Genomic DNA, 13408 nt, shown 5'->3' on the forward strand with positions numbered 1-13408 from the left:
AGCTACCCAACCTTAAATTGATGTATTTACCTTTGATGAATGGCGAGAAAGCAAGGTCAGGGTAGGCTGACGGTACTGGTTTTTTATAAGATTGAATTGTCATCCAAGCGTGGCTCCATTGACAAAAAGTTAACTTATCGTTGAACAACGAATCTCTGTTGGCAGCCTTCTTTACCAACTGTTTGAAAGATTGTACAGGAAGCTTGGTTTCCCAGAGTGCATCCAACTCAGTCGACTCTAAAGACAGTTTGAGGTACTTAGCATAGTGGGAGTTGGGACTCTTGTGTATTGTTTCCCACATAGCATGGTGGACCGCTATTTCCTGGTTCATCCAAACATCGTACCAAAATTTTACAGTCTCATACATTTTCATCAGCACCTGGGATTGCAAACCAAGTTCGAGTCTTACTTGTGCGGGTGATGCATTGCTTGGTAGCGCAAAAACACGTTTGTAGATTTTCATTTGTACTTTGTCCAGGAGTTGTGCACTCTTGCCATGATGTAATATACTCCCATAAGCTATTGTTGGGAGTAACTTGGCTTTCATTACTGTTAGTAAGGGGGAGACCAGAGGGCCTTTAAGTTTTGTCGCTAGGCTGCTAAAAGTATGCAATAGGACGGTGCCCTTCTTTTCCAAGCTATTAAAATGCATAGAGAAATTTAGGCGCTTGTCCAATTGTATCCCGAGATACTTTCCACCACTTCCAATTTAACATTGTCTATTGTAAAAGTTGGTGATGCTTTGCGGCGTCGAGTTATAACCATGGTTTTTGTTTTTGTGCTATTTATTTCTAGCAAGTTCTGTTTAGTATATCGGGTCCATTCCTGTAGTAGACGTTGCAAGCCTATTCTTGTCTGGTTTAGTAGAACCACATCATCGGCATAGGATAGATGTGTTACATGAAGATTACCTAGCCACGGTGGATGTGCATTAGTCTGGTCAAGGCTTAATGTCAAGTCGTCCATGCATTAATGAAAGAGATGGGGGGCCAACATGCAGCCTTGCTTTAGTCCATCAAAGGTGCTGATCTTTCGGGTTAACCGCTGTCCATTGTCGATCTTTACCTGCATCCAGGTGTTAGCGTACAGGTCGATGATCGGCGTTAAGATTGAGTCTGGGAGGCCCTGCTGCTTCAGTTTGGCCCATAGTAGTTTCCTGCTCACACGGTCGAAGGCTGCCTTAAAGTCAATGAAACAAGTGTAAAGTTCCTGATGGTTTTGTAAACTTTTTTCAGCAATCAAGCACAGTGCCATTGCATTTGCCATTGTGCCTGTTCCGCGTTGAAATCCTGTCTGATTTAACGGGACTTTGTTGTTTATGTCGACCAATGTGCTTGATCAGCTAGCACCAGGGATGCGTATTATTTTGCTTCTGCATCGATCAAGGCTATTAAGCGTTAGTTAGTTGGGTTCTTGCGGTCCCCACCTTTATAGATGGGATTAATAATAGCACCTCTCCAGCTTTCTGGGACTCGGCCTGAGTTGCTTATTGACCAAAACAGAAGATTGAATTTACAGGCCCAGAACTTGGGGTCCTCTTTGTAGATTGCCTGCGGGATGCCATTCGGCCCTGGCGCACTATCTTGCTTGCTTTTCTTAATTATCTGTAGTAGTCGACAGTCATCTGTCCACATTGATTGACCCATGCCTTCCTGTCGATTGATCGTGTTGTTGGTGCTAAAATCAGCCATGTTTTCCTGGTCTGCTATACTAGATGTTTCACATGCAGTTGTTGCGGTTGTGGTCTGGTGTGTCGATGATTTAATCGAAAGGCTGTCGACAAGATGTTGGGCCCAATCATTTTCAGTGATGCATGTCATACTTATAGGTTGTGCTATTCTGTTCATAGAGTTGACTTGCATCCAAAAAGCCCTGGAGTCTGATTTTTTTATGTTATGCAACAATTTAGTCCAGAAGTCATTGGCTTGGTTCCTTTTTTCCATCCAAACCATTTTTTTGTATAATTTCCTTGTTGTTCGAATTTCTTGCCAGATACTTAGGTTTATCCTTTGACCTTGTGCTCGTCTTGTGAGCTTCTTCAGATGTTTCTTCATAGAGAGTATAGATTTTTTGAATTTGGAATCGGTCTTAGGAGAGGTCTTCCTTTTAATGTTGATACTGGCCCTCGGTAGTTATTCCAAAAAGTCAGACCCAGTTACTGAGCACAGGTCCCTTTCTTCAGTTGACGTTTTAAATAGCTTCTTAGCATCCTGCGCTATTTGGGGTAGTGTGTTACTTGTCCACCTTAACCGCTTCACGTTCATTGTTGAAGTTAAACCTGCTATTATTGGTGCCTTTACATACCTAGAAGAGATCAGTTTCATCTCAATGTGTTGCATTGAGTGATCACTGTCTAATGAACAAATTATTTGACATTTTTTAATTAGACTCAACAGGGGTAGTGTTACTAAAGTGTAATCCAGGATCGAGCTTGCATTGGGGCCTATATAGGTGGTAGCGGGGGGTTTATCATGGTTGACTCTTCTATTTATTACACGTAGTCCAAGACATTCAAAGTCCCACATCAACTGCCTACCCACTTTGTCTGTCTTTTTAACTGATGGAATCTCTTGATGTTCAACCTCCCACAGTTCGTTTGCTACAGAGATGTTGTCCTCATCTTCCGGATGGTGCAAGAGGTTAGTGTTGAAGTCGCCCGTAACAATGATCTCCCAACTTGGTTGATCAAGGTGGGTGTTGGTTACCACATTAACAACACGTTGAAAGAGTTCTTTTTTAGCAGATTTTTTTGGGTGGGCATATATGTTAATTAGGATGATAGTTCTCGTTTTTCCTTTTATTATGCTTTCCAATTTAATGATTTGCATATCTGGTGCCGATATGCCCATTTGCGAGGTGTTAATCGTCAATGCAGTGGATATGTATACCGAGAGTCCCCCCCTTGCGCGCCCATAGCGCTGAGGACGTGTCGCATTTTTATGAAAGGATAGTCTGCCTGGCACACCAATTGGCTCTGTTGACCACGTTTCCTGCAGTGCTATGATGTCGTATAAATCCCAGGTAGCTGTCTTTCTACTATTGTTTAAGATGTTTTTTGCTCCTGGGATATTCCAGGAGAGCAATTTTATTAGGTTTCCTTTGATCACGCCCGCCTGGCAGTGGGTTCAGTTACCGTTACTACCCGATATCTGTCTCAGGTAATTGCTATTTAGAGATTCAGCCCCCCTGGCACCTTGAAGTACTGACTGTGTGGTTCGACTTTTATAATCATCTCTTTTCCTGCACCTTCTTAATAAGGGTGACAGATAGGCCTTTTTTTTCTTCTTTCAGAGTAATTCCCCACTCTTCAAATTTAACTATTTCAGTGAGTATGCTTTTAACTATTCCTACGTTCCTCCAGATTGCAAGTGTGCCTTCCTTGGCCACATTGTCCTCTAAAGTGATAAATTCAATTGATAATAAATTGGCCGATGTTAGGTGGCTTAGGCTTGGGATTGCAGATGTCAGTTGGAGAATATTCCCTCGATTTAAAAAGTCTTGTGAGCCTTGAGGCTCGTAATTGGGGATAAAAAGTATCTTTCCCGTTGTTACTGTTTGCATCTCCGTAGCTTGGTCACTGATAGTCTGTGTTTTTTCATTTGATAAGGGTTTCGTTGACTTGTAATTTTCATGGTCCTTTACATTAGCATGCAGATATTTTGCTATTTGATTATATGCATTGCCTTGGGTTTGCGTGAATGACATACTGGTCGTGGTCTTTACTTCCCGGCCTGTTCATTTTGGGCCGACCTGTTCTGAGTGAAGCCGACAAACTGCTGTGGCAATCTCGGAGCAGGGTCCTGTCCTTTCCACGTTTATTATTTCTGTGTTTTGTTGCGTAGCATTATTGTCTGTAAATATCGTTAATTGTATTTGATCATGAATATTTTTTCCGCCTTAATTCTTACTTGTCTGTCGTTCTTGTGGTTACTTTTCCCTGCAGTCGGATTATCACTTGGAGTAGAAAGTAAAAATGGGGGTGCTTTTTGATTTTCATCTGCACCTTTAACATCAATCCAATGGGGTCCATGAATACTTGGATCGTGTTTGTTGCATTGTTCGATCCCATTTATGGGGTACTTTTTTTCCTCATGTGAAGTACGCCCTTTTTGACGAGAGATGAACTCAGTTTTTTGCAGCTCACACTGCAAACTCTCTGTGGTTTTATTTAATTGCACATTATTGCTGGACCTTCAGTCTGTGCTCCAGTCAGCGCCGCTTGCGGTGGTCGTCGAACTCCAATGATCAATATTACTGGAGTTCCCGGCTCCTGGGGTTTTAACTAGGACGACCTCCTCTGTATGCATAGATTTTTTTGATGTTGTCATTTGGGCCATGTCCTTAGAGCTTTTGATTAGTGGTTTTTGCTCTTCTTCTGGGTTTTCCAGTATTTGCATTCTTTTTCGATCCTGATTGGTGACTGATGTTTCCCCTCTTTGATATTAGGTTCACGTTTTACTTTTATTTTTGCCTGATTAAAGATAGGAAAATTATCCAGCGTCTGCTTATTTGTAGGTGGAAAAATTGATTGCTGGTTTCTGTTTTTTCTTGCCCGTTTTTTCTGCCGCTTGGTTAGACCTTTCGGGTTGTTTTGATTTCTTGTCCCATCCTGATTAGAATGCTCTATTTCTAACAATTTAGAATCATTGGGTTGTATCATAAAGGGAGTTACACCTATTATTTTGGGTTCGTCCGTTATATCTTCAAGTGGGGTTATCAGTTTATTTTGTTTATTTTTTTCCGCTGCATTGCTCTTTCTTGCTTCAGCTAGATCATTCTTTTGCGTGCTCTTGCAAAGGTCAAAAGAGATAAGATCACATCTGATTGGTATGCTAGTGTTGCACTGGTTGGCGTGCTTGCATTCCAATAGTATGTCTTTAAGTATTGTTGGCAAATCCATACGTTTTTCCAATATAGGATGGCAGGTACATGTCTGAGATGCTGCCCAGGGTCGGATCTGTTCTTTAATAATGTTAGAAATACTGGCCATGGTATCTAACTTTTTGTTTATATTAGATATATATTCCGCCATTGTACTCATAAGATTTATTTGTATATCGAGTTTATCTGACTTGCGTCAGGTTTGCATTAAAAAATGAATGTAAACCCAATGCAAAGTGTTTGTAAATCTGGGCCATCGTATCCAGCCAGTGATATAACTGTATTGAACCAAAGACTCGTCTTAACAATGAAAGATTCGGTAATGCATTAGGGGGCACATGCATCAATATTGCTTTTTGTGATTCCTTAATTGCGAAAAATAAGGAATTGCAATTAAGGAATCGCAAAATGCAATGCATCAAGAAATCGCAAAAAAATGTGCGATTTCTTAATATTCTTAATAATTAGGGAATACCTCCCCATTCATTCCTATGGGCGTAGAGGCCCATTGGAATGAATGGGAAGACATTCTCAATTTGCGATTAGCAATTACCGAATCGCAAATTGAGAATGCGATTTCAGGACACCCTGTTGCACCCCTGAAATCAATCTGTGCACATATGTTGTGCACACCCATGCCCCTAGGGCATGGGTGTGCACAACATGAAACTTTGAAAAATGCACAAAAGTGCATTTTTCAAAGTTTTCGAAAATTACCATGAGGTTCAACCTCATGGTAATTTGCTCCCCCTAATTGCGAAATCGCAATTTTTTAAAGTTTCATGCATTGCATTTAAGAAATCGCAAAATGCGATTCCTTAATGCAATCGCAAACTGAGAATTCGCAAATATTTGCGAATTCTCAAATTGCGAGGGCCTTCACCCTTCATGCATTCCAAAAGTAGATTTTGCAATCGCAAATGGCTGATTTTTGCGATTGCAAAATCCTTTGATGCATGTGCCTGTAGGTTTCAGCTAGCCCAACAGTAAGTTATGTTCAAATCACTTCAGTGTGGACAATCTAACTCTCTCAGGTATGCATGAGAACCATCTGTGCATTTCAACAAATTACTGACATAACACAGATGTGCTAGTATGCAGTGAAGGTGCTGTGTCTGGTTGCAAATGAAAAATTCTGAAAGGTCTCTGTAAATATTTAAAGTTGGACTCCGCAGTACAGCTGATCTTTAACCTGTGCATGGGTTCTGCTGGTAGGCACAATTCTGCCTAGGTAACTGGTTGGGTGTGTGCAGGGAGCTACGTGTCAAATAAGACATATTCGAGTCAGCCAGGGACTTGTGCAGTTGTAGTGTCCAGTGGTCGGGCATATACCAGATTTCGCAAAACAGCACAGGAGGTGAGGGGTGATAGCAGGCTCGAGGGATAAAGAGACGTTCAGTTTCCAGGAAACTTTTACATTGTGTGACCAAGTTCAAAATATCACGATTAGCAAGCACATCAATAAACTAAAAAACACATTTCTCTCAGGTAAGGTGTATGGCATAGCAGATCACTCCAGCAGTGCTTGAGCTTTTTCCTCAATAGCCTTACAGCAGGCACACGAGATCTCATATCATTATCATTCACACTTAGCAGATTTCATGTGAGTGGTCCCTCTTGATGAAGTTGAATTAGTAGAGACACTGGTCAGATGCACACGTCTTGTGCCTGTGCCACAAGTTAAGATGCATGCAGTAATTCTCATGACAAATCTAAGAAAGTGGAGTATGTGTTGAAATGGACGGTAGTCCTCTTCAAGTAATAATAGCACTATTCCTTACTAAATCCAGTTAGGTCTGAATAATATAAACCTGAGCTCTACCCTCGGTAGCTGTAGCAGAGAGCAGGCAGTCTTAACTTAGGAGAAAGTGTTAAACATTTATCCGTACCAAAACAGTTTAGAAAACATATCACAATAAATATCCTATTCCAATTTATGAAAATAGAGATTTAATCTTCAAATTGACACCAAAACAATAAAAATCAGATGTAGGGAACCAGAGATATATATATATTTAAGGATTAGATTTTTCTATAGTTAAACAAGTGCAAGGCTCAGTATGAACACGTTAGACAGGGTCAAAAGTTCTGATGGAGTGCGGGTGGAATATAGGGTTCAGGTTGTCCCACTAAAAGTTGTTTTTCTGGAGAAAAATATAATCGACTAGGTTGTGGGTGGGTCGGGCTGCAGGCTGAATCTGAAGAAAGTTCATTGTCATATGCCGGCTGAAGTGCAGGACATAGATGAGAACCTCTGCTTTGGTAACAAGCTGAAGGCTCTCAATAGTGGGAAGGCTCTAAGTAGACGAAGCCTGAAGTCTGTGCCCAGTGAGGTCTCTATGGTGGTCAGATGCTTCTCGACATCGACCACTGTGAAATACACCTATGGTCAGACTTGGAAACTTTACTGGAAGACACTAGAAACCAGCCTGTTGAATCTGATAGGCAATGTAATTGTTTTGGCTGCTGCTTGATACCGGTCTAATTCTAGCCTTAGGTTCTTTTTGGAAAGCGTTTCTATGTTGCCAGTTCTTGAGGGGGAAGAGTACACTCTAACACCAGCCAAGAGTCCATGACCTTGTGGGAACCACTTGGGGGCATATGTATCAAAAATCCGTCAGTGCGATTCTCAAATAGCGATTTTTTGAGAATCGCTATTTGAGAATCACAAAACAGGATGTATTTAAAAATTCGCAAATATTTTGCAATTTCTTGGTATTCCTTACTTGCGGTTAGCAAATTGCAAAATCGCAATTAATGAATACCTTCCCATTCATTCCTAGTGGCCAGGAGACCCATAGGAATGAATGGGAAGTCATTCTCAATTTGCGATTCGCAATTAGAGAATCACAAATTGAGAATAATTTCAAGGGTGCAATGGTGTCATAAGTATACCCTGATGCACCCCTGAAATGAGCATGTTTGCACATATGGCACACGTACATGCCCTAAGGGCATGTATGTACGCCACATGGCACTTTGGAAAAATGCCAAAAAGTGCATTTTCAAAGAAATCGCGCATTACCACCAAATTGAAGTTGGTGGTAATTTGCGATTTCTTAAGGAGAAATCGCACAACTTGGGTGCTTGTTACATAGCATTAAAAGGAATCGCAATTTGCGTTTACTTAATTGCTTACGCAAAATTGAGAATCGCATAATTAGCGATTCCTTAATAATGCGATGCGAAAATTTCTCATTCATCGCGTTTAGCGATCTTTTACCCGCAAACGCAGTTTTTTTGCTAATTGCAGCATTTGCGAATAAAAAAATCATTTAATACACATGCACCTTGGGGAGTTTGGACTCAACCTCCCAGAAGTAACCAGCGGAGTCCAGGGCAATTCCAGTTTGATTTGAATAAAATTTATAACGCGCAGACAATAACCCGAAGGCATCAAGGCGCCTAACAAAACATATCATTAACATAGGCATGACACCGTTACAGGTAAGCCTGCACAAAGAGATGCGTCTTCAGAGCGCTTCTGAATGCCTGAAGAGTAGGTAGGGATCTTAGTTCCAGTGGAAGTGCATTCCACTCCTTGGGCGCCAAAGTGGAGAAAGCCCTGCCACCCCATTTAGCTCTTCTGACTCGAGGGACTGATAGGAGAAGTCTACTAGAGGAACGCAAGTCCCTGGAGGGCATATAGCGGGACAGGATAGATCCTACACCAGTGGAACTGTTTTTGGAAAGGGCCCTATAAGTCATGCATAGGGTCTTGAAAAGGATACGGTCCTCAACAGGGAGCCAGTGTAGCAATTTTCTGGCCGCTGTGGCCAAGGCACGCTTGGGGAGGTCCAGCACAAACCTGGCAGCAGTGTTCTGGACTACCTGCAAGCGCTGCAATAGACTCTTAATAAGTCCCATATACAGCGCATTGCAGTAGTCCAGCCGGGAACCAATGAGGGCAACTGCAAGCTGTTTTCTTGCCTGCAGAGATAGATAATGCCTGATTCTCCTCAGAATGTGGATGATGCCCCAACAGGTAGAGATAGTTCTACTGACCTGTTTGTCTAAGTTGAGGGCAGGATCAATCATGACCCCCAGATTTTTTGCAGAGGAGGTAGGGGAGGGGCAAACTCCTAATAAGTCTGGCCACCAGCAGGATGACCACACGTCATCATTCCCTCCAAACACCATCACCTCCATCTTCTCCCCATTCAGTTTTAATGAATTATGAATCATCCATTGTCCTACTGCCTCCATACAAGATCTAAAATTGGAAGCAGTCGGGACACCTGACTGGGAGAGAGAGACAAGGATCTGGGTGTCATCCGCATAGGATACTATCTCCATCCCATATGATCTAATAAGCCTGGCAAGTGGGGTCACATAGATGTTAAATAGGGTCGGGCTAAGCGCCGACCCCTGAGGAACCCCACATTGCACGGGCAGGGACGGAGATAGATACTCCCCCAACTTCACTCTTTGCACTCGATGACTGAGGAAAGAGGTGAGTAGATCTAAGGCTGAACCCTGAACCCCAACCTCCCTCAGCCGAGCTGTTAACACTGAGGGAGAGAGGGTATCAAAGGCCCAAAAGGATCAGGAGGGTGGTCTGGCCCCCATCAACACGCGTGCGGATATTATCCAGCACTATGGTGAGGGCCGACTCGGTGCTGTGTTCCCTCCTGAAACCATGTTGGGAGGAGTCAAGACAGCCCGAACTCTCTACAAATGCGGCAAGATGTTTATTAAGATGTGCTTCCAGCATCTTTGCTGGAGCAGGGAGCAGAGATATGGGCCTAAAATTGTTTAGAACCGCAGGATCCAGAGAGGCCTTTTTAAGTAAAGGTTTTACCACCGCGTTTTTTCATTGGGTGGGGAAGAGGCCATCCCTCATGGGTCTATTCATTATGTCAACCAGGGGGGGCAGGAGAGTATCCCTACACTGTTTGAGGATCCTAAGCGGGCATACATCCAGGGGTGAACCTGATTTAGTTTTATTGAGGTGATCATCCAAGTCCTCCAGAGAAAGAGGGGGAAAAGAGTCTAAGGTTCCCAAAGGGAGTGTTTCAGCCGGAGCAAGGTCCGTAGATCCCAGAGCAGGAGACCCACTAATGAGAGATTTTTGCAGCTCCAAGGCAGAGTAAATGTCTAACATTTTTGACTGAAAGAAGGAGGCAATATTATTGCACAGCTCTTGGGTTGCTACTACGGGATCTGGGGTTTGGAGGGTTATAAGGGTACTGGTCAACTGAGCGCTTGAAGATGTAGGCTATTTGCGGCTTTGTATGCCTGGAGCTTGATAGGAGGCTTGCCATCTAGCCTTTGGAGTTTTTTCTTCTCTCCTGAGTTCACACAGGAGCAGGTCCAGCCCTTGGGGTCTCTCTCCACAGGTTACAGTAGGCACAGTCCTCTTTCTGGAGTCCAATTGGTTCAGCAGTTGTAGTCCTTCCTCAGGTCCAGCAGTATCCTGAAGAAGGTTGCCAGGGATCCCACTTTTAAGATTGGCACTAAACTGTGGGTGGGAGAAATTCCTTGCTCAATAGGTAATCCGTTTCCAGGGGGACTCATACTCACTTTGACACCATTTCCAGCGGGTATGTTTTTGAACAATACACAGTGACTTGTTCTGCCAAAATACAACATGGCAGAATCTCTCTTGGGCAGTGCTCTGGGCACACTTCTGAAGTGTGTCTAGGGAAATGAGGAACTACTCTATTCCCGAGCAGGTTTTCCCTCCAATTGGATTGGTGCCACTCTGGCTACTTGGATAGTGCAGGGGCAGGCCTAGGTGATTTACTTTTGTCTGTGACAGAGGATGCCCCTTTGAAGCTTGTGGAGTTGGCAGCACATCACCCAGGCCATCCTTTCAGGAGAAGGTCACACCTCCTTCCAGTCAAGGCCTTTTTGTTCTCTTTCCTAGGAGGCATTCTCACCTACTTCCAGGAGGCCAGCAGGCTTCCAGGTGACAGTTAAGAATAACTGTGAAAAGTCTACTAGAGGCTTTAGGTAGCAAAATGCCAACTTTCTGAAAAGGGGTTTTCAAAAATTGTAATTTAAAATCTGACTTTAGAGTAGGATTGTATTGTAAATTCCTATTAAGGTCAGTCCTTGAACCATGATTCTAGCGATTCCCAAACCAAAGTTATGTATTATAAAGTAACCTATTGCTTTTCTATGGGAGAGTCAGCCTTGTTACAAGGCAAAATGATGTTGGACATCTTTGACTGCCAGGACATGTAAAACTTAAGTACACAAGTCCAACTGTTTAAATACCATACATCTTGCCCAATGGGCATTTAGGGTCTACCAGGGGTGACTTTACATATATTAAAAAACAAAGGTTTAGGCCTGGCAAAAGGTTTATTTTTCCAGGTAAAATTTTCAATTCTAAAACTGCAAGTAACTGCCCAGAGACATGCTTTGTATTGTCACTTTAGGGTTGACACCTTAGGTGCTGTAGTCCACTAGTGACATTTACCTTACAGGCTTTGGGATTAGCCACTTCTGCATGTTTTTAAGGATCAGAGCACATACACTGGGTGCTAGATGGCAGCACTCCAGTGTTCAAAGTCCATACCCCAGCAGTCAAATTTAGCAAAAAGTGGAAGGGGGAGTGACCACACAAAAGGACATTTTCTTACAACAACACTTGTACAGCTTGACTTTGACTCATGAGAAGATAGGCCATGTTGTCTTAACCAAATCAGTCTACCTCCTTCTCTCGAATTTATAGAACATATAAGCATATCACTTAGTATTTTGATTCTAAGGCGAGGTCATGAGAACAATGTCAATATTCCTGTAACAGGAGCAAACTTTTCTCTATGGAAATCAAAGGAGACTCATTTTTCTGGCTCATAGAGAAGGCTGCTATCCTTATACAGCGACTAAAACTGGAAAAGCATACATCTTTTGGGGATTCAACCATGTGCTGAAAACATTTGCATTGTATCTTTATTTGTTTTGAGATATTTATACAGCACAAACCTGTGTCGGTGTAGTTGAGCATTTTACATTGAACTAGTGTTTACCTTCACATAGTGCATGCTACATACGTGTGTATAGGTGTTTTCAAGCATAGTATAACTTCATAGTATTGACATGGTAGTGCATTTATACATTTTACGTAAAAAGCATTGCAACAGCACAAACATAGTTTACACAATACACATTTACATAGTTTTATATGATATGAGAAATGAGAACACAGTTTCTCAGCAAATGGTATGAGGGGTAGGAGGTTGGGGGTCATTGGGTGAAAGATCTCCTGTAAGAAGTAGAGTATTGAGTTAAGTCCCAATTCAGAATTATAAGGAAAGAGCGACTTTCTTCCATATGGTGAGAGCAAAAGAAGAGGATGCGTGTTTTCTTGTTATATGATTACCGGGAGGAGTTCTTGGCCAGTGTGTGTGAGAAAGAGAGAGAGGGGGAGAGAGAGTGTGTGTGTGTTGGGGGTAATTGTGTGTGTGTGTGTGTGTGGGTGTGTGTGTGGGTGTGTGCGTGCATACATGCATGTGTGTATGCTTGCATACACCAAGCCTGTCAACTAGTATTTAAATATGTGACCTCAGTAGTCAATGCTTGATCGTGTGCGTAATGTCGCTGGAAAATATGTTATCACCATTTTATTTCATAGATCGCTTTCATTAAAAGGAGAAACAGATTTGGGGAGAGGGTAATTTCCCATCTCTCATTTTAATACTGTGGATCCCCAATGAGTTCCATAAAATAGCAATATTTTATCTTATCTGTCCCCTGATTCAGTTTTTTTTCTTTCCAGGCAAGCGGAATTGTCTTGGAGAAGGCTTGGCACGAATGGAGCTTTTCCTGTTCCTCACTACTATCCTTCAGCACTTTGATTTAAAATCTGCCATCGACATTAAGGACATTGACCTCACTCCCTTAGAAAGTGGAATTGAAAATGTACCACGCCCTTATAAGTTGTCATTTATTCCTCGTTAAAGAAATCATAATGTGAGTGTGGCTCTTTGTGACTGTCTGAGGACTGCATCGTTTTGATCCTGTTTTCACTATTTGCAGTTTAAAATCGCTTTTCCAGTTTGTATTAGCCGAATTCTCTGCATTTGTATCAGATTAAGCATGAAATAGAATAGAATTGAAATGATCCACCTATTTTTCCATGAGCTGCACCAATTAACTTCGATTTTTGTCAAACCCATTCTGTCTTTTGAAAAACAGGGGTCACATCCTAGAAAATATTGTTAAATGTTATGTTTGGTATGTGCATTTATGATAGTGGACACAAAAAACTATTTTAATTCAAGCCTTTAGTGTTTAATCAAAATTGTATGATTTCCCATGACTTACGCTTTAAACCATCAAAAACTAAAATGTTTTTCTTTCTCACTGATTCCCTTTCTTTATTTGGTTCCTGGGCCAAAAGGCTATTTATTTAGATAATCTGAAACCGCCATACCCGAATGTATGGCAACTGCTTCTATTTCATCCAATTTATATGAAGATAAAAATAAAAAGTACAACATAAATTCTTAGTTAGTTGGTTGATGGCGCCATAGTAGTCAGAATTCAGAGAAAGGCGTGCTCATTTAACAAACGT

At 42.0% G+C, this 13408-nt stretch overlaps 1 pseudogene; it reads left to right on the plus strand.

Annotated features, from left to right (window-relative positions):
- LOC144783309 (cytochrome P450 2G1-like) overlaps window positions 1–12849 on the plus strand; it is a 327078-nt pseudogene extending 314229 nt beyond the window's left edge.
- The last annotated feature ends 559 nt before the right edge of the window (window positions 12850–13408 follow it).

The sequence above is a fragment of the Lissotriton helveticus genome, chromosome 9, assembly GCF_964261635.1.
Source record: "Lissotriton helveticus chromosome 9, aLisHel1.1, whole genome shotgun sequence".
NCBI classification, from domain to species: domain Eukaryota; kingdom Metazoa; phylum Chordata; class Amphibia; order Caudata; family Salamandridae; genus Lissotriton; species Lissotriton helveticus.